The sequence below is a fragment of the Elgaria multicarinata genome, chromosome 6, assembly GCF_023053635.1.
Source record: "Elgaria multicarinata webbii isolate HBS135686 ecotype San Diego chromosome 6, rElgMul1.1.pri, whole genome shotgun sequence".
Taxonomy (NCBI): Eukaryota; Metazoa; Chordata; class Lepidosauria; order Squamata; family Anguidae; genus Elgaria; species Elgaria multicarinata.
The window spans coordinates 59,119,617-59,141,333 of NC_086176.1; the positions used below are offsets into that span (position 1 = coordinate 59,119,617).

A 21,717-nucleotide genomic window follows, 5' to 3' on the forward strand; every position below is an offset into this window, starting at 1 on the left:
CCATTAAAGTGTAATGGTTATGGACCATTAGGGTCAAAATATATGTCATGTTAGTTGCATAGCATATAGCTGAGCCTTATCTCTCTCTCTTTTTTTACTTTAGAGTAACTGTGTGCAACCCCAGTTCTGATATGGACCAGCGTACTCTGGGAGGGGAGGATTAAACCTCCCCCTCAACCCATTTGCTTCCTAAACCTTCCCCACCCCCACTCATGGTGTGGCTATTAAAAAAAGAAAAATGTCTCCATTGGAGACTTTTAGATTACATTTTAAGTCCTTCTGCATCCCATCACTCTAAATCACCTTTAAGGAGTGGCGTTTTGTTTTGGAGTTTGTGCTTTTTCACTCTCTATATTTTTTAAAAAAACAGGTTTCAGTAGTTGTTGAAAATGATCCATTATGCGTTTTGTCTTTTGAACATAAGCTATGCAGACTTCCTTTTGGATCATTATTTCCTTCTGCTTTGGGGCACGTTTAAACCAAACAATCGTCTCTTGGCACCAAGTCTTCACATCATGTTATATTGTAGCCTTGCTATTGTGTCTGGAATTCGATGTTTCCTCACTCCTCTTTTCCCTGCCCCCACCCCCTTCCCCAGCTGTGGATATAACGAACCTAGAAGGAGGGAATTATTGGAAAGTATAAACTCTAGAGGAAACAATCTGCTCTACCAGAGCTGCTTTTGACAGACCATTAAACAAATTGACATCACATATGAATAACCCAGAACAATGCCCAGATGGTGTGGGAACTGTAATTAACCAAGAGCAATTCAGCCATCTCAACTCTGTGAATAGCAAACTTGAGAGAATTAAGAGTGCATTGTGGGAAGGGGGAGTAAGATCCTGATAATTCTGCATAGATGGGATTGCTGCCATGAAATGAGGGTCTTGCAGAGTTTAGCAGGATGGCAGGGACTCCTCTAAATTTATTAACTGTCAGCTTATAACCACCTGCTCCTGCAACCATGATCTCATTTAATCTATACAGTTCGCACACCTTTGACATATTTGTACAGTACGGCCATATCTCCTTCTGTCATGGCGTTTAAAAAGTGGAGAATGTTGAGTTGTAAAGAGCCTCAGAGCCGCCTTATAGGTTGATGTGTGGCTTCGATATTTGGGCAGACGCATATGCCCCATTAAACTCTTCCTGAAATGCTGTCATGAATGTAATTCTTCTCTATCCCCACCTTGCAATCCCCAACCCTCCGTTTCTGAGCTTTCTGGTTTATTTTATTTGGATTGTTTTGTTTAGAGTTACGAGGAGCCATATCCCAGAAGGTTCAGGGTAGATTCCACCTTTTATAAAATGCCACTTTGCAATTTTATCAACGACACATTTATGGTGGATATAAACATAAAATATTAACGTTTCCACTATACCTTTTAAAATAACATTTTGGTTATCTTCCATCAGTGAATGCCTGCCTAAATAAAAAAAGAAGGCTTCATGTTGTCTAGAGGAATGTCCTGAGACTGAGCTTCAATAAAATGGGAGTTCCAAAGAAGCAGAAACACAGGACACCTTCCTGTGTGCTTGCTCATGTGTTGCATAGGATGTGCTATCAAGAGTTTCCTTTCAATGTGCACATAGACCAGCAGTTTTTCATGGTATTTCAGTAAATGTTGTGGTGTTTTGTTTTTTAAGTCATCTTCCTGTTTAACTTTCAGCTCCCTTATTAGCTGTAATTGTGCCACGACACAGGCTCTTTACAACAGGCCTGTCCGCGGACACTCCTGGCTCAAGCGAAGCGCCACCACTTTATGAGCCTGAGGTGAGGGACAAACACCACCTTTCTACAAACTATGTGGAGAAAGGGGTTAAACAGGAATAATTTCAGGAATAAAATAATGCACTGTGAATTATATGTGCTGATGGTGAATTATTGTCAGAACGGGTGTTATATGTATATAACTGCAGATGGTAAATGCCAAGGAGACACGTGGGATTTTTGTGGTAGTAAAACAAACTGAATAAAAAATTATTACAATGTTCACAAACTTTGTTTCATAATAAAACTTAAAGGAACTGCACTGGCTGCCTATATGCTTCCAGTCGGAATTCAAGGTGTTGGTAATGACGTTTAAAGCCCTAAATGTCTTGGGACCTCGATCCTTTAGGGAGCGTCTCTCCTTATATATGCCAGCCCGAGACCTTAGATCTGTTGGAGGAGCCCTTCTCCGCATCCCAACAATGCAAGATAATATGTTATGATGGGACAAGGGAGAGGGCTTTCTCTGTGGTGGCACCCCGACTGTGGAATGCCCTCCCCTTGGAGGCCTGATTGGCGCCAACATTGATTTCATTTCGACGCCAAGTAAAAACATGGCTTTTTAACAAAGCCTTTGATGGTTAAACTCACTGGCACATTGTTTTAACTGTTTTAACTGTATCTATTGCTTTTAAATTATATATTGTTTTAACTTGGATCGTGGTTTAATTTGTTTTTAACTGTGTATATTTATTGTTTTATACTGTATGTTTTTATCTGTACGCCGCCCTGAGATCTTAGTGATATAGGGCAGGATATAAATATGTTAAATAAATAAATAAATAAATAAAGGCCATTCGTGCATTTTAAAGTATGAACTCCTGCGCAGTCACTCTCCTTCCTTTCCCACCAGCCTTTCATCCAAATGGCAGCAACTGGAGACTCAGGCATGCTCTACTGTCACACAGATGACAATGCACACAGCCCAGATTAGACGTAGAGCCATCCTATTGATTTAGTATGCATGGTACATGGTAAAAGAATTGTGTTCTGGACTCTAGCCAAAGAATCTCTGTTTGCAATATTAAGTAGGAAGGGATCTATAAAAAAGTATATCAGGAGATTTTTTTTCTATATACTATGAAGCTAGTTACCTGCTTGATTTTATGAAAAGGAATATTAATCTTGGAATGTTATGTGCATGACGGAATGCATATAATGCATAACTAAATAATACTGGTGAAATAGCTTCAGTGGGAAATAAATCACTGTTCTTGCCATTAATGATAATTGGAGGCATTAGTTGTAGTCATGCTCTCTTCATATTAGCAGTAGTATTGCCCTTGCCAATGTGTCACTGGAACCCAGAAGTTCGAGAGGCAGCAATTTGGAGTGGGAAATGATGGGCAGGAAAAGGGTTAAGCACTGTTCCCCCCCCCCCACAATTTTCTACTTAAAATCTCCTGCTCATCCTTTAAAAGCAATCATTCTAAAAAGCTGCCAGCCCAGAAAAATAAATGACCTTCCACTGTCCTGAAATAAACTAGAATTTTAGCCAGTGTTTAAATGCTCATTTGTCAGAAAACGAGAGGCCAATTAAACTTTACCAATAAAGGAGAAATGCGTTGTCCAAAAAAGACAAGGCTGCAGATTTGCATAAAATTGCATATGTTAAATTATATATATGGATGCAAAATCCTATAATTTAAACAGACAATATTTCTCACCATAGTGGGGAAGACAAGACTGGGTTCTTCTGACCCGGGGTATTAACCTATGACGAGCTGTGCTGTCAACACGCACCGAACTCCATATGCAACCTCTGCTCAGAAGTTGTTGTAGCATATGAACCCAGCAAGTGTGAGTTTTGCAAGTGTTAAACAGCTCTTGCATAGCTCTGAAACAGACCATGGGTTATGAGAGAGTTGCTTAGCCCTCACATAATCCACATTTGCTGGGTTCGCATGACACAACATCCCCCTGCATAGGGGTTGCATATGCAAAATGGTGGCCACACATATTACCGCCTCACCATGGGTTAAATACCCTATGGTGGGCTGTCATGTCATGTGAACAAGCCATGCGTGCCTGCTGTCCAGGTCCTAAGTGCTGATGGGCAACTTCAAAGGTCCTTCTCTCCCAGCTTCTTACAGTTCTTTAACTTTTAACTGTACTTGGATCAGGTGCTCCTTCAGCTAGAGGACTGTTCTCTCATGGACCATCAGATAGAGAAGTGTCCTCTCTAAAATAGGACATACTATGGTCACCCAACAGTAAATAGCAGTCATTTTCATATGGTTGCTATTCCTGTCATGACATTTCCAATAAGTTCTAAAAGTTATGACAACCATGAACTTTGTGTGTATATATTTTCACTTGGGAAAGAATTAAAAGACAAAATGTTTCCTTGTTAATGCATCTTCTGTGTTGAAGCAAATGTCAGATGACTGTTTTTAGCACTTTTTTTAAACTGAAGGGCAAAAGAGGAAAGGGGAAAGGAGGGGAAATCATTGAAGTCGGTTTTCTTAAGAGAAAAGCTTGTCAAACAAAATCTCTTTGTAATTCTAATTAATTTTGTTGCTGTTTGTATGTGGGTGTGTATGAAACTATGTGTTGTGTTTGAGGATTGATTTAAGAGGCTTGGAATCCATGGAAAGGCAACAAAGGTCTTACTTTGGTCTAGAAGTTAATGCCGGTGTAACATTCTCACTCCATTTCTCACTGCTCCTAGGGAGCTTCTAGCCCCCATGCTCATGTACTTTCATCCCTTCTTTTTTCATTCTATTCCCTGCCACACACACAAAAAGAAAGTATTAAACCTGAATTATATTCAAAAACCTAAATTAAATGGAATATAGTGTGGAAACTAATTACAATATATGTGCAAATTCCTTATTTAGCATACTTCAATCTGAAAATCTGGATTTCCTTGGCACAAGATTTGGATTTTATACATAATTAAATGGTAACCCACTTGCCTACTCCGTGATGCTCAAGAAACTCAGTAGTAACTGCATTAATTAAGTAAGGGACAACACTGAATGTGCTAGCTATGTGCTTAGCATAAAACGAAACAGTTCCTATGTTAGCATATTTTAGTCTAGGTCTGAGTAGTAATTCCTAAGACTAAGAAGAAACGTAGCCAATGAAAAGTGTTAAGCAATATTAAGTTGCAGTGAAAACGTGTAGTGGAAGTTGTTTGTTTATGCATTCAAAACATTTGTATTCAGCCTATCATGAATATTTATCTCAGGTTTACAATACAATTTAAAATTCAAAACAATACAAAGTATACAGTAAAACATTAACAAAACGATTGAGTGTAAGATTTTTAAAATGATGAGTACTTAAAACAGGAACTCATTAAGATGCCTGGGAGAATAAAAACACCATAACCTGGTCCCGCAAAGATAATATAATGGGCAACCAGATGAACCTCCTTGAAGAGTGCTTCAAAACCAGGGGGGCTCCACAACCGAAAAAAAACCCTCTGCTGTGTTGTCACCATGGACCATCTTATCTCTGATGGCAGAGGTCACATCCATGGTTTTCATAAACCACAGCTTATGTAGCCTGGAATGATCATCTGGACCATGACAATGTGCAATGCAATTTTATTTCTGTTCCTAGCACTTTTCCTATCCTGAAGGCCCAGCAGTATTACAAAAAGAAAGCATATCCCTGTACTAAATAATCAAATATAAAAGTCAGACAAGATGATGGATAAAGAGGAAAGAGACAACCTAAACTTAGGCTCACAGTGTGCATGTTTCTGTATATAAAATGCATGTAGGCAAAGTTATTACTGAATTTAAATTAAATTATTCATTACATTTTTTCTGCCTTTCTGCCAAAGAAGTGCACATTGTCCTCCATACTTTTATGTTCACAACAATCCTGTGATGTAGGCTAGGTTGAGAGAGAGAGAGATTGGCCCCAAATCACCCAGGAAGCTTCCTAGTTGTGTAGGGATTTGATCCCAGGTATAAGCCCAATACTATGTAGCCTTAGTAGCACACTGGTTCTCATGTATATTACGTGCCCATCCCAAAGCATGAATATCTCTGGATATGCCTGTGTAAATTTAGAAATGATAGGGTTTTTTAGTTGGACTGAAAATACTGTGTTCCTTTGTCTGAAATCAAACTGTGGTATGCCTGAATGGTCAGTTCTAAAAATGTCTGGATAAAATCTGGGACTGCTCATCATGGCCCTTCGCCTAGGCATATCCAAGCATCACCGGTTATCTGCATAGTTACAGGTGATCAGAAATGTTACTGTTGAGAAAGGGTTCTGGAAGGACAGATAGGCATAAAAAATAAGGTAGGGCCAAGGATTGAATTGAGTGGGAAAGGTTGGATAGATATCTCCAAGGAGGAAACAGGAGAATGAAGGAACAGGGGGGAAACATATTAGCTGCTTCTGCTACCATTTGAGAAGAGAGAAAAAGACCCTCATAGATGATTCCAGTAGTCAAGAGAGGTGCTTTCTTCATGCAACGCTTCCACTCCTTAGGAAAGTAGTAAAACCAACCAAATGCCCAGGTGTAAACCTAACCAGGCACTTTAGTTCAGTCCAGTGGTGTTTGCTCCACAGTCCAAGCACTGCACAGTGAGTACGTTGTCACCTTCTCGTTTGGCTTTTGTAGCCATACTAACAGCTTAGTTTTTCACTTAGCCTGTAAATGTGAAAGTCAAACTGAGGTCAAGCTTGGAGGAAAAGATGCGCTAAAGTAAATCAATGTGACATAGGATCGAATTAAGCCCTTGCTTTTTTGGAAATGCATTGAGAGTGAAGGATCTTTCATCTGTGTGTAGATAGGGCACGGTTTCAGCAGAGTACACACTCTCGAGATGCTTTCCCCCGTTGGAAGAAATAGGAAAGGAGCCTCCGATTCCTTTCTCAGTCACAGCCACCCAAGCGTTGTATTGCTCTGTGGCTCCTCCAGTGATAACAGAGATTCGCCAAGACTCATGATTCAACATAGGCTGTTGCTGCTGAAGTTGTGAGATAGCAGTTCATTACAGAAGGACCTAGAGCTGTTTATCTAAACATTACCAGCTCCCATTGTAATGGACAGACAAGAATAAATAGTTCTCTGTAGAACAGCAAAACAAAAACAAAAAACATTGTTTATTGCGTAGAATGTTTGCAGAACACATAATATTAATAACAAAAATACAATGGCTTTGGATCTGAAGAGAAGAAGGACAATCTCCCATACCTTCCTTCCCCACCCCCCTGCAGCCACCTGTGCCCCCCAAAGCCTCTCTGGAGGGTCTGGTGACCCTCCCTGGACAATGTGGTGTGCAGCACAGGGGCCTGCTTTAAGAGAGGGGTGGTTGGAGTGATTCTCACTTCCTCTAGCAGCCGCTTGTGCCTGCTACACATTGTTCAGAAAGGCCCCCGACACTCTGGAGTGGCTTTTCAGGGGGCAACACAGAGGTGGCTGCAGAGCAGGAGAGAAAAAGGAAAGTGAAACTTCTTCCATTATCTTCCTTAATTGCACAATCCTATAAATTTCTACTCTGAAGTAAGTCCTATTGTGTTCAATGGGGCTTACTCCGAGGTAAGTACTTATGGGATTACATCTTAAATTAACTTCACTTATCTTTTGTATCCAAGCCACTATATCCTGTTGTTACATGGGGCATGCCTACAGCAAGGTTGAGCTTCACCCATATGTTAATGATATGCTAGTGAGCCATTTTCTTCTTGGTGGTACATTAGCCCAACAGTGCAAGCTCCTAATGTTGGCTTGTAAACCACGTTTAGGCTGCAATCCCACCTACCTGGAAGTAAGCCCATTGAATTCAGTTGTACTCACTTCTGAGTAGATGTGTATAGAATCGCAGTGTTCAAATGCTTTCTCTCCATGAGGGGGATTGCAGATATTTTTATTTAAATTGTTTTTATCCTAACTTTCCATCATAAGGTGTCCAAGGCAGCTCCAGGGTTTTTTATTTTTCTTAAAGAAGCAAAATACAGTGAAATTAATTGCCCGATCCTATGCATATTTGCTCAGAAGTACATAAAATATTTCTAGGCTCCCAGGGTAGCTTGCACAGTGAAGTTCCAGTAAGAAACAGCAACAACCATGCAATGATAAAACAGCAAAAAATAAATAAATGAATATAGAAATAAGTCTCACTGAGTGATTTATTCCCACCAAATAAATGAATAAATCCCTCTTAGTTTATTAAAACTTGCTGCCATCTGTGCATAGATTTTAGCCTGGACCTACATATCACTAAATGCCAAGAGAGGGAGGGGGTGGAATCACAGTTTTAACCTGGCACCTAAACCAGGAGAAGCCATAGCCTCTGCACCATCTGAATTTAGTGGAAGGTGCTATGAGCCACTGTCATCAGTTAGGCTTCCATGCCATCTGCAAGGCTGGATTAAAAAGAAAACTCCTAAAATGCAGGCATGATCCCTTTTAGGAATTGTGCAATCCCATCCAGGACAGGCCAAATCTTGCTTCCTTGGTCAACTGTGCCACCTACCAACAGAATCTCTGTCTTCTCTAGGTTGAAGTTAAGTGTATTTACCCCCCTTCCACATCATTATTGACTTGACTACCTATTCAGGATATCCATTGTCTTACCTGGATTCACTGAGAAGGAGAAATAGAATAGAGTGTCGTAATCATCAAATGACCTCCCCCAACATTCATTTTAAATAGCCTGGGAAACAAAGCAGAATCTTGCAGCATGACTGACATGGGGCAGAGCAATAGTCTCATTTAACTTTCTATCTTCCGAAAAGAGGGAGAGCACAGGTTTCCTTCTTGTAATAATCAGACATGCATATCACAAGAGTTGCGCTCTAGTCATGTGTGACAATGGTGCGTGTGCGAAAGACATGATGCCTTTCTCCAGGGCCCAATGAACTGCATCCTAGAGTAATGAAGGAGCTAGCGGAAGAACTCTCAGAACCTTTGTCTATTATCTTTGCAAAATCATGGAAGACGGGTGAGGTGCCGGACGACTGGAGGACTGGAGGAGGGCTAACGTCCCTATCTTCAAAAAGGGCAAAAAGAAGGAACCTGGGAACTACACACCAGTCAGTCTGACATCCATCCCTTGGAAAATTCTGGAGCAGATTATAAAGAAGTCAATCTGTAAACACCTTGAAATCAATGCAGTGATCACTAGAAGCCAACATGGATTTGTCAAGAACAAGTCCTGTCAGACTAATTTGATCTCATTTTTTGATAGGGTAACCTCCCTTGTGGACTGTGGGAATGCTGTGGAGGTCATATATCTTGACTTCAGCAAAGCTTTTGACAAAGTGCCCCATGACATTCTGATTAACAAACTAGCTAAAAGTGTGCTAGATGGAACAACTATTAGGTGGATTCACAGCTGGCTACAGAATCGGACTCAAAGAGTACTTATCAATGGAACCTTCTCAAACTGGGGAGAGGCAACGAGTGGGGTACCGCAGGGCTCATTCCTGGGCCAGTGCTCTTCAACATTTTTATTTGGACGAGGAGGTGCAGGGAACGCTTATCAAATTTGCAGATGACACAAAAATGGGTGGGATAGCTAATACCCTGGAAGACAGAAACAAACTTCAAAGTGATCTTGATAGGCTGGAGTGCTGGGCTGAAAAAACAGAATGAAATTTAATAGGGATAAATGCCAAGTTCTACATTTAGGAAATAGAAACCAAATGCACAGTTACAAGATGGGGGATACTTGGCTCAGCAATACTACAAACAAGAAGGATCTTGGAATTGTTGTAGATCACAAGCTGAATATGAGCCAACAGTGTGCTATGGCTGCAAGAAAGGCAAATGCTATTTTGGGCTGCATTAATAGAAGTATAGCTTCCAAATCACATGAGATACTGGTTCCTCTCTATTCGGCCCTGGTTAGGCCTCATCTAGAGTATTGCGTCCAGTTCTGGGCTCCGCAATTCAAGAAGGACGCAGACAAGCTGGAGTGTGTTCAGAGGACGGCAGCCAGGATTATCAGGGGTCTGGAAACAAAGCCCTATGAAGAGAGACTGAAAGAACTGGGCATGTTTAGCCTGGAGAAGAGAAGATGGAGGGGAGACATGATAGCACTCTTCAAATACTTAAAAGGTTGTCACACAGAGATGGGCCAGGATCTCTTCTCGATCCTCCCAGAGTGCAGGACATGGAATAACGGGCTCAAGTTAAAGGAAGCCAGATTCCAGCTGGACATCAGGAAAAACTTCCTGACTTTTAGAGCAGTGCGACAATGGAATCAGTTACCTAGGGTGGTTGTGGGCTCTCCCACACTAGAGGCCTTCAAGAGGCAGCTGGACAAGCATCTGTCAGAGATGCTTTAGGGTGGATTCCTGCATTGAGCAGGGGGTTGGACTTGATGGCCTTGTAGGCCCCTTCCAACTCTGCTATTCTATGATTCTACAGTTGCAGGGAAGTTCTGTTTGGCTGTGTGGAGAAGGCACATTCTTATGCATTGTCTGTCTGTGTACACACACACACACACACATAGCATCAGTCCCAGTACAGGTCAGCAGAAGGAACTATGGCTAGAAGTTAGAACCAGAACTTGGACTTCTGCATTTGAATTCTAGAGGAACAAAAAATTTAAGCTGCATTTGAGGGCTCTATGTACTAGAGATGTACACAGAGTACTCTGGCCAGGAGCCTTCCTCAGGAAACTCATGGCTGGTGCAGGTTCTCTCCAACCTCAAGTACCAGTTCTTCCAGGGTACATTGTATGATGCTAAGCCAGTCCACCTGTCCTGGGAGAAGGAAGAGCTGGATCCTCTGGAGCACCATGGTCTGGATCACGGGTGGGGAAATGCTGTTGAATTCCAACTCCCATCAGCCCTAGGCTGCATCAGGGATAATGGGAGTTGTTGTCTAACAACATATGGAAGGCCACAGGTTCCCCACCTTTGGTCTAGACTGTGCCTTTTATCCCAAAGACATGTTCAGGATTTAGGAGACTGTTTTGTGCAAACACACATCTTCTGTGAAGGCTAAAAGTTTTTTTTCCATGTCTCTGAGGAGCAAACTACACATTATGCACAAACATAATGCCCTAATGGATGCAGCTTTGGGAAGATATAACAGTGAGCAAAGCAGCAGGAGAAGGAATGCCAATCCTTTCCCTCTCCACCATTTTTAGGTTCCAAAGTTCCGTCCCGTCCTGTCCCCCCCATTACCAGAAAAGCTGCTTTCCTACTATCAAGTCCAGATGCATGTTTGCAAGAGTAAAAACACATTTGGAACCCCGCTGGAGACAAGCTTGAAGTTTAGAGGGCAATCTGGAATGGAAAAATGGCTGGCAGGGAAAAAGGATTAGACATATACACCCTGAGCTTCCCAGAATTGATTTTCTTAACCCAATAAAAATAAAATTTGGGGCATTGTTACATGTAATTATATAAAGCACATCATGTAACTGCTTAACATGTAGTTTGCTTCTCCATGATTTCAGTCTTTTTAAAATAATTTTAAAAAAGATATTGGGGGATTCAAAACTAGTGGCGTTTGCAATCCTGAACCAAATTTTTGAACTTATATTCTACATTTTTATTATCCTTTTCATTTTCTGCTTTCCCCCTTTGAAGTATAATCCTCCAATAAACTGTGCATGTAGTGAAATGGTGTTACTAGCAAATGGATTTCATTATTCAGTTTTACAAGGCAAAAAGTGGCATTGGCAGAGAATGGCTTGAAAATGAAATTAAGACATATTGAGAAGTGCAGTGACACATGGATATGCACTGAAAGTTTTAAAAGTATGCAGTAAATTGAGGAATAGTCACATTGCCTTGTCCCTTTATCTAAAACTTGCCATTAATTCTACATTCTGGGAGCATGTGTATGTGAGCGTGTGTATGTGTGTGTTTTCCAGTTACACTGTATAGGCAAGTTATTATATGGATTTTTAAGGCCCTGAAGCACTTTGCATTCACTTTCAGACCAAGTGAGCTGAAAATTTCTTACTCTCTAGAAACCAACACACAGGAAACATAAGCCAATAGAAAACCAATTTGAATTGCTTTTCTGTATTGATGAAATCCAACATAACTATATATTGTAAAAGATTGTTATAAAATCCAATAAATATCAAGTGTTACACATTGTTGAAGGAGTAAACAAATGCTATTTTCTCTTCTTATTGAAATAATTAAGTAGTAGTGTTGAATACCAAATATTGCCGAGGAAATGTAATCCTCACAAACAATCTTTTTTGACTGTATCAAACTACTATTGAGTTTCAACATATCCCTTTAAAGTCTAAATGGAAACAATGATAGATTTCCATATCACTCAAACATCAAAAATAGTTATTATTGATATCATGTTCCAAATGTATTGAGGTAGATTAAACACTACAATGTTAACTTAAATTCATCATTGGACTATAAGGAAGGCCTTGAGGAAAAAACAGAAGACGAAGCAAAATAGAGATCTAAAATGCACATTTGAAACTCTGAGGTCTTCCTAAATAATGGAAGGGGTACGATATACTCCAGGAGCCTAATATGATTCATCTCCTTTTTTCTTTTTCTTTTTTAAAAAGAGCATTACAAATAAGAAATCAGTGTTGCACCTTTGCACTGTGAGAGTGTTAACCCTGTGTCAAGAAGATAAAACAAACTTAGAGCAAAATTAAACCTCTAGGGTAAAATTACTGCTGTGGTTCAGTAGCCCTGTGCAGTGTTCTGTAATGGGTTTGTATGTGGGATTCGGTTTGGTTTGGTTTGGTTTGGTTTAGGGGGAAATGTAAAGAAAAGAAATTGCAAAAACAGACAAAAATCTACTCCATTTACCCCTCCCTCCCCAAAGAGAACATGTGATACAGACAAAATGCTATGTTCCCCCCCACACACTGTTTTAAGACATTATTCAGGAGAACATGCACCCCAGTTAGGTTAAGCATTTGATAGATTTACTTTCTCATTCATTTTAACATGGCAAATCAAACCACTGACAACTTATTATTATTATTATTATTATTATTATTATTATTATTATTATTAGCAGCAGCAGCAGCAGCAGCAGCAGCAGCAAAAAGTTGGGGGAGATGAAACACATAAGGTAAAAGGCCTCATAATTATTGAGGAGTACATGGTGTATAGAGGGTTTCAGGTTTTTTAAAACAGTTTTACAAGTGTTTCAGGCAGCTGCTGGTGTCCACAGCAACACTACTGACCTGTTATGGTTAAGATATGGTCAATTTATACTACAAATGAATTATTTATTTGTTATAGAATGTGTTTCTTTACAACAGCCTTCCCAAACCTGGTACACTGCAAATGTATTGGATTACAACTCCCACCATTGGGCATGTTGGCTGGAGATGTTGGGAGTTGTAATCTAACACATCTGAAGGGTACTGGGTTGGGGAAGGCCGCTTTAAAACAGCACTACTTATTTAATTAATTTTCCATCCCTCTCGAGGGTAGAGTTGAATGACCACACTTAAACATTTGCCATAAAATGGCTGTAGCCATCTTGTTAGGTAGTAGTCTGCATCCTCCATCCATGGGAACCGATGTGGTAGAGATGATAGACTGTGGCCTTGGACCAAAGGTTGTTCATATTCCTGCTCAGTAGCCAGTTGTAATCTCTCAGCCTAGGCTACTTCACGGGGTTGCTGTGCAGATGAAATGTCAGTGGGGATAGGGCGAATGTACTGAAGATAAACTAAATGCAGCTAGATCCAGTGTTACTAGCCTTTTACTTCCCTGAATTTGTGAATAACTGCGGAAGGACGCTGACAATTGAGCTTAATTGTCTGACTGTAGTTCCCAGCAACTCTCTCCACATGTGATCACAGGTGTCACATGGTCAACTTTTTCTTAAGGAACGACCACATGTATCCCAGCCATCTGAATCTACCTTTATTTGAATTCACATGAGGTTTACTTAAAATGTATCCTGAGATTTTTGGCATGATTAATGACAGTATAACATTTTACACTGTTGTGTGTCTCTGTCTACAAGCTAAGATTTCAAGGTAGCCCTGAAAAGGACCCGGCCTACTTGGAATATCCGCTGGTAGATGTTGCTGGTGCTGATACGACACTGCTACAATTGCTGCATAACATCAAGTTTTGGGAAGATCTGATGATGATAGCTGTTGATCTTATTTATGCCCCCACCTTCCTGCTTCAACAGTCTATATGCTGGCACAACAAGCTCTGGGCTAGAGGTAGGCAACCTCACAGAGTTCCCATCAGCCCCAGCCAACATGGCCAATGGTCAGCACTTGTGGGGTTGTAGTGCAAAATATCTAGAAGGCACCAGGTTTGCCTACCGCTGCTCTGGATGTAGCTGTTGAAGTAGCCTTTTGAGTTAGGAATGGAGTTCAGCAGAAAAAATGAGAAGGGGTGAGTGGAGACATTTTCTCCAAAAGAATTCTACATACCTTTAAAAAAAGATGTCTGTGTTTTCCTACAGTATATAAAGTATATTTGTTTGTGCAAACTGAGAGCAGCTACGTTCTACCAGTGATTTCAGTGTATAGATTATCATCACTACATTACAAAAAGGTGGTAAAAAAAATCAATTTATATTGGGCTTTTGCTTTTCTTCGCACCAGAATTTCTTTTGCTGTTCTTTGCATTAGAATGTCACCATGTACTTGAAAATGGCCCTTCTTCTGTACAATCAAGGAGTGATGTGCCGAAAATGAAATAATGCAAGGTCATATCTCAATTTCACAAGAGCCATAAATAGGCTGTAAGCCCCTTGATTCATATTAAATTGCATAATGATTAACTATGGAGAATGATTAATTCCATAATTAATGACATTTTAATAATTAAATATATTTGAACTTGTTTACAAAGTTCTGGCAGCATTGATAATTTCTTGCACAGAACATACACATACCTAAGGATGATTATTTGCTTTCCCAACACACTTACTTTTAATCTGAGGGTTCCCCCCTGCCTTCCTTTAAAAAATAAATAATTAACTGACTGCAAGACTATTAGGAGAGCCTTCCCTTGGTAACAAGCTAGTTGTATTTTCCTCCTCTTGGTCTTGAAGTCTCAAAGCTGCAGGATACACGTTTTGAGTTGCATTTCCTTAAACCTAATAGGAGGCTCATGGGAATAACGTGAAATAGGAAGTTAGTGTGGGTTTCCGAGTGCTTGAAAGGGTCTGAACACTTCAGCTGCATTATGTGCTGTTCTTAATAAAGGTGCTGAAAAAGCACAAATGGGCAATTCATACAAGAGCTCTCCTTCAATATTTGTATAACTTCTGCTTCCCGCAGCTTTAGAGTATAAGAGAGTTTTGTCTCATGTGAATCAAAAACCACTCAGGGTTTTCTGCAGAGGCTCAGAGGAGCATCTCGCCTTGTTGAAACTGAAAGGGGGGGGGGTCCAGTTTGGTAATTGAATCCATCAACATGATAGCACTTGATGCGCTGGAGAAACGAGCTCGATTTATGCATGGTAGTCAAAAGTGCAACGAGGGTTCCAACTTGGCTTTCTGTTGTAAATGCAAATGAGCCCTTGTTGAAATTCATCTGCAGGCTGGCAAGGCTGCAATTTGACATCTCCATATGTTTGACTATAACTTAATAAGAATCCCCATGCTTTGCTCACAGGCATTTGTGGAGTCCTGCCGTTTTTCTTGATTTCAGGGACACGCATCTCCTGTTCCCCAGCAAAAGCTGTTCAAGTTCTTCTGCAGGGGAAAATGAGCACTCCATCGATGAGACCATTTGCAGCACTTCTTGCAAAGGGGTTGACAGAAATATGGCTCTCTTGGCATAGTCATCTAGGTATGGAAACTTTTATAAATGGGATCACTGCCTTGGATTTCCAAACCTCAGTGGAATTTCTGTGCAAGTGCTCAGTGGTGACCTTTTGATTCAGCTAATGTGATGCCAAAGAGAGCAACCCTAGATCTTCATATTGTATGTGTTTATCTTTCAAATACACACACACACACACACACACACACACACAGAGGCAACATGATGAAATTATGAGTTAAGATAATTCTAACTTGAAGCAGATTAATGAAATAGAATAAGGGAAGATAAAAGTTATTTGATTGGACTAATATTATTTAATTCAATGTATTTGTTTTAGGTTTCTTAGCCTGAAGGCTCAAAATGGATTACAACACTTGGGGAAAACTAGGACATGAGTAATAAAATACAATAATATAAATTCACCAGTCCCCATAGATAAAAATCACAGCAGGCCTTTTCTTTCTTCCTTTCTTTCATGAGAACTTATCTTCATGAATGGGAAATGTAAAAAGGAGGATCTTTAAAGAAAAATGCTTAGTCTCTGACTCAGGCAAATTTCCAAGGGAAGTGAATTAAATAATTATAGGTCAGCCATAGAGATCCCCTCTCTATATCTCATTGTCCAGATGTGAACTGGAAGGCAATTTGGATCATATGGGAGAAGGTAGTTTCTTTCACTGTGAAATATTTTAGCCCTGTAGAAATTTGTGGACAAGCTAATATAATGCTTGGTTAGTCCAGACACTTGAAATACTGGTGTAAATACTCCTGGCACTCACCTTAGTGATTTGAATTATTTTTGGAGCCTCCAAACAATTAACAGTGTTCTCAAATGGAGAATAATGAAAGTATAGAAAAGGGTCTTCAAGAGGGCTTAGCCTGCCCCCTGTATGCTCAGTTCTTGCCCTTCATGATTAATAATCATTTCAATCTGATTTGAGACCAGGTTTGGAACTGAAACAACCTTGGTTGCCCTGATTCTAAAAATGTATTAGTTTTTATATGTTTTAATCAGTTTTTTGTATTTTATAATATTTTGTTTTCTATGTTGTCCCTGCCTCAATCCAGAGGGAGAGGCAGGTAATAAATAATAATAATAATAATAATAATAATAATAATAATAATTATTATTCATGGCCTATGCCAGGAGGGACACAGTGGGAGTGCAGCCTTGTTTATTCTCCTGGATCTCTCATCAGCTTCTGGTACCATTGACCATGGTATACATCTGGGTTAGTTATTAATTGGAAGTCAGGGGCACAGGGATACTGTGGTTCCAGCTGTTTGGACACATGGAACTTGTGTTATGAACATCAAAATGAAGCTACTTGGAGATATCATCTTTGGATATAGGGCTAAGTATCATTTACTGCTTATGAGATCCACGTCTATTCTTCTTTCATCATGTAAGGGCCAAACTGCACATTCTGGTAATCATGTAGCTGTAGCTGAGCCTATTTGTTTTAAACTCCAGTGTAACTGTGTGCAGCCTCAATTAAGATGTGGACCAGCATACTCCAGGAGAGAAGGATTATACCTCCCCCCACTCATCCCCCCCCCAATTCCACACATTCCCAGCAGAGCAGGATAAAAAAGGGGGAGAGTCTCTATTGAAGTCAATAGTCTCATCATCTTGGTGGACCAATACAACAACTGTTACATGATAAATTGGAGATAGAAATTGGTGAAGATTGATTAAATTTAATCCTATCATTACTTAAACACCATCCCTGGGCTTCCTAGCAAATTGTTAAAAGTAGAATTCTACACCTGGAAGTTGCAAGAACAGAAGGCTGCATCTTGTGACCTTCGGAAGACTAGCATCCCCAACTCTTTCACACCTGCCAAAAATTACTCAGCCAATCTCTGCCACAGCCTTGCTGCATGCGGCATTGCTTTGCTATTTCTCTGCCTCGCAGGAGAGTTGATTCATTAGCCGAAAGATTTTTAGAGCTCCTTGGACGGGTTGTAGTATGTGTTGCAGTGCTATCATCATTCAGCATCCACACATGAGTAGTCAGTGGGGAGCAGTCTGGCTCCCTGCACTTTTCGCACCTGTCATTTAAATCAGCAATAGAGATGCAAAAGGGAAATATTTGTGTGGTTCCATGGATGATCCCGCGAGGAGCAAATGGATTGCACTGTGCTATCCTTTACTGCAACTAGCATAATTTCTTCCATCAAGTCCTTCTGCAAGGGGAGAATGTCCTTTTCCTTACTTGCTTTTCCAACTCCTTTGCTACTGCATTTTAAGGAACAATAGAAATGTAAGATGAGAAATATGTTTTAAGATGTAGCAATGATGTAGGGCAGCAAATCAGATAGAGGACTGCCTTCTCCCACACATGCCTGCTTGCCTGTTGAGATCATCTTTGATCATGTTTGAAGGCTCTCTTGTATGTCCCAGCAACCTTTGAGATATTATCTAGGTGAGACTAAGGGAAGGGCCTTTTTGGTGGCTGTGCTTAGGCCCTGGAGCTCTCTTCCAAGGTCACCTCTTCATCAGTGACCTTCTGGGAGTTGGTAAAGACCTTCATTTTTAGGAAGGCAGTATGAAGTTTTAATCTGTTGTTTTAATTTGCCTCTATTTTTGACCAGTTTAAATATTTTGATTGCTCTTGTTTTGTGGTCCTCTGCTACACTGAAAATTGGAAGGATGCTTTTAATGGATATATTATTGGCTTTGTTGTAAGCCACCTAGAGTTCCTTGGAGATGAGGCAGGGAATAAATGCTTTGAAATAAATAAAATAATCTTCCATTTGATACCCTTTTATCTGTAGAGCAAAGCTGTAAGTGAACTCTCGTTATCAACAAGTTGCAGAGCTAGTTAGAAACTCCAATAAAAAAAAAAAAACCTTTGGGCTCAACATGTTGTGTTAAGGGCTTTCCATGTTCATTCAAGGTCCAAAATGCTTGGAAATTACAGCCATTAAGAGATGCCCTTAATGGATGTCTTATTTATACGATATGCATATTGCATGTGATTTTGTCAATATGCATATGGTATAGTAGCCTATGCTGTGGTAAGTTCCAGCTTCACCACTAACTCTGAGCTGATAGGCTGCCAGTGGCAGAGTGGTGGACCTAAGTCCCAGATTTTGCTGAACACATAGTGTTTGAAACTGAAGCTATCATGCAACTGAAGCTACCATTACAAGTACCCAACTGGCAACCAATATGAAACACATAGATCTGTAGAGTTGGAAGACTGAATGTTGTTGACCACTAGACCTAAGAACATTCTGGATCTATCCAGCAACCAATTCGCCACAGTGGCCAACCTGATGCTTTCTGGGAAGCCCACAACCAGGACATCAGGGCAATAGCCCTCTCCCATTGTTGTTCATAAGCAACTCCTACGGAGACATCCTGCCTGAAACATCAAAACTACTATAGGCATCATTACCAATATACAGTGGTAGACTTTTCCTCTATGAATTTGTCTGATCCCATTTTTAAGCCATCTAAGCTATTGACCATTATCATATTTTCTGGCAGCAAATTGCATAAACTATGTCTTGTGTGAAGAAGTGCTTTCTTTTTGTCTGTGAAGCATAGCACTCTGCTTTCCTTTAAACTAATAGGAGTTTAATGCACAGTTTGTTACAAATTCCACTTGGTAAAACACAAGCAATTGGGTTAGTCTAAAATAACTGTTTTCATTCTGGCCACAGTTTTCTGGTTTGGACAAAGCTTCTGGTTCAAATCCAAGACCCAATCCACTGAATTACTCTTGTTTTCTGGCACTATGCTATAAAGATGTAGTGCAGTTCTTCCTAGTTTCTACAAATGAATCTCACTGCCTTGAAAATGACAATATCTGTTCATGGTCATAAGCTTTTTCCATGTGTTTCATATGGAAAGCATTAAAAAGTATACAGCTGTATCTGGACTGGGTTTTGTTAGGTAACAGGATTTATTTTTGTGTTTGTATGCACTGACATTACCTTAGTAAGTAGGCCCTCCTCAGAACAATCATTCTTAATATATTTACCTCAGTTCAATATGTGCTGCTTATTACTTAACACATTTTCAAAAATGTATTTCATGGTGTATTTTATGAGGTACTGTGTTTAGGAAGAATATTGAAAACAAACTCGACTGTTGGAATTAGGTAAATTGCATTATACGGGTTCTGCCATTGTGAACATTTTTGTCTTTAAATGCATGTTCAAAGGACTGGTATTCATTTTGTATTGCTCATTTGGTTGATCCCCCCGCCCCCAGGAATCAGAATACTTAGAAATCAGGGTGCTGAATATAAAATGCTGGGATTTAATCTTTTCCAAATGTCATGTCAGATATGAATTTGCTCAGCCTTGGCTCTCCTGTTCTCCCCCACACTCTTCTCCAACTCTGCTATATGTATAATGGGAAAAATAACAATCATGATTTACCTGAGATGCTAAAGCACCTTGAGTAACAGAAGTACTGTATCAATGAAAATTAATGGATAGTTGTTTCCATTTTTTTCAAAGAAGGATGTGATCAAGATGTGTGTGTGTGTGTGTGTGTGTGTGCGCGCGCACGCGCATGGTGTGTGTTTCAACATACCATGCTGGGCTGCCCATGTACCACTGTAACTTTTTTAAACAAAAAATTAGTATCAATCTGCAGCAGAGAGTTTGGTGCACTTTAATATTTTGTTCTTAGCTGCATCATCTGATGGTTAAGGAAACACTCTTAAGCTCCTCAGCTGACTGATGGATGCCTTTGTAAAGGCATGGATGGTCACTTTATGCAGAATGATAATCTTGCTGCTGTACATAATGAGGTCAGTGAAGCAGTGAGCAAGGAAATGTATAATTCTGTAGCATGGGTCTGTAAGCACAGCACTGTCTAGGCTATTTAAGTTTAATGAGGCAGCTACTGTGCTGCTGCATTCTCTCGTTGAACAGTCTCAGCATGTATTTCAAAACTAAAATGTAGCTCATAATCCATGTCCCTACCCGCACTCTTTTGAGATTCTGTGGCACCTATTCTCACAAGTCTGCATTCTTCTGCATCTCTTTGTGTGCTAATGGTATTGGAATTAGTCATTTGCTCCATTTTCATTGTAAATGAGGATCACAATGCTATTCCTTTTCTTCCTTATCCTTTGAGCATATGGGACTGCTATAAAGTAGTGCATGGGCATCACGCATGCTCCCTAGAGAATATTTTCTCTGCATGTTAGTTAAAACAGTCACTGCCATGGTGGGTATATTCTCAAGCATTCATTCCTATTCTTAAATATTTTCTAAGAATGCAACCACCACCACTATGGTCCATGAATGCATGGCCCCAAGAGTTTTCTTGCCTCAGCCATCTATTGGCAAAACAACAGGGTTGTGCCAATTGATGACCAAACTATAAAATGCATGCTAATTAAAGGTTTCAGTCTTTTGGTCCTTTTGGTGTTAGACAAGAGGGGGGAAAGAAAAATACTCAGTGTTTGGATTCTTTTCTGCAGCTGCCACGCATCTCCCATAATACATGGTCTGCCCTTAGTCAGACATGGCAAAATTTTCATTTGAGAAGGGAAAAAAATAAAGGGCCCAGCAGAACCAAAATTCCTTTTTAGTTCTCCACTGGAAGCACTAAATATGGTTCACAAGAAAGTAAGGTAATCTTTCTCCAGGAATCACTCACGGAGGGCAGCCGGTGGGGCTCAGAGTAGAAAAATATCTGAAATGGATCGTTGACACATGGCTGGCCCTCCCATTAGGCAGAGTGACACAGTTGCTTTAGACAGCAAGTGCTGTGGGGACATGGAGCAGCAAATCCTGGAAATGTTATACCATAATCACTCTTGGCTTTCTTTTCCAATTTTACCTGAATATTACATTGGTCTCTGGATCAGAACTTGGGGGAACTGAAATATTATGGGAAAGGTTGACCACCAACTGTGGCAGAACTATGTAATAATAATTTAAAAATTAATAAAAATGTTTGATGAGACCAGCCTGTAAATAGCTTTTTTGTTTTGTTTTGATGTTTGCAAAAGGTGGTAAACATTATTATCTCATTACACCTGGTTCCTCTAAGGCATGGAAATGTTGTAAGCTTTCACAAAGTATCTTAATTGAGAAGGAGAGTAGGACATGTGTTTCCTGGTAAATTAGCCCATATTTTCTATTGCCGTACATTTCTGCTGTGTGTGTTCATGTGTAAATCTGGGCCCCAAATTTTTTTCTAAATATGTCTGCTTTTGCCTACTACAGGTGCAGCTTTCCAGGGAAACACTTAACTTTATTTATTTATTTATCTATCGAAATAAGGATGAAGTAAAT

At 40.0% G+C, this 21,717-nt stretch overlaps 1 protein-coding gene across 2 annotated transcripts in view; it reads left to right on the forward strand.

Annotated features, from left to right (window-relative positions):
- The window catches only part of MARCHF3 (membrane associated ring-CH-type finger 3), a 135,737-nt gene that overhangs the window by 68,082 nt on the left and 45,938 nt on the right, over nucleotides 1-21,717 (forward strand). The window lies entirely within an intron of this gene.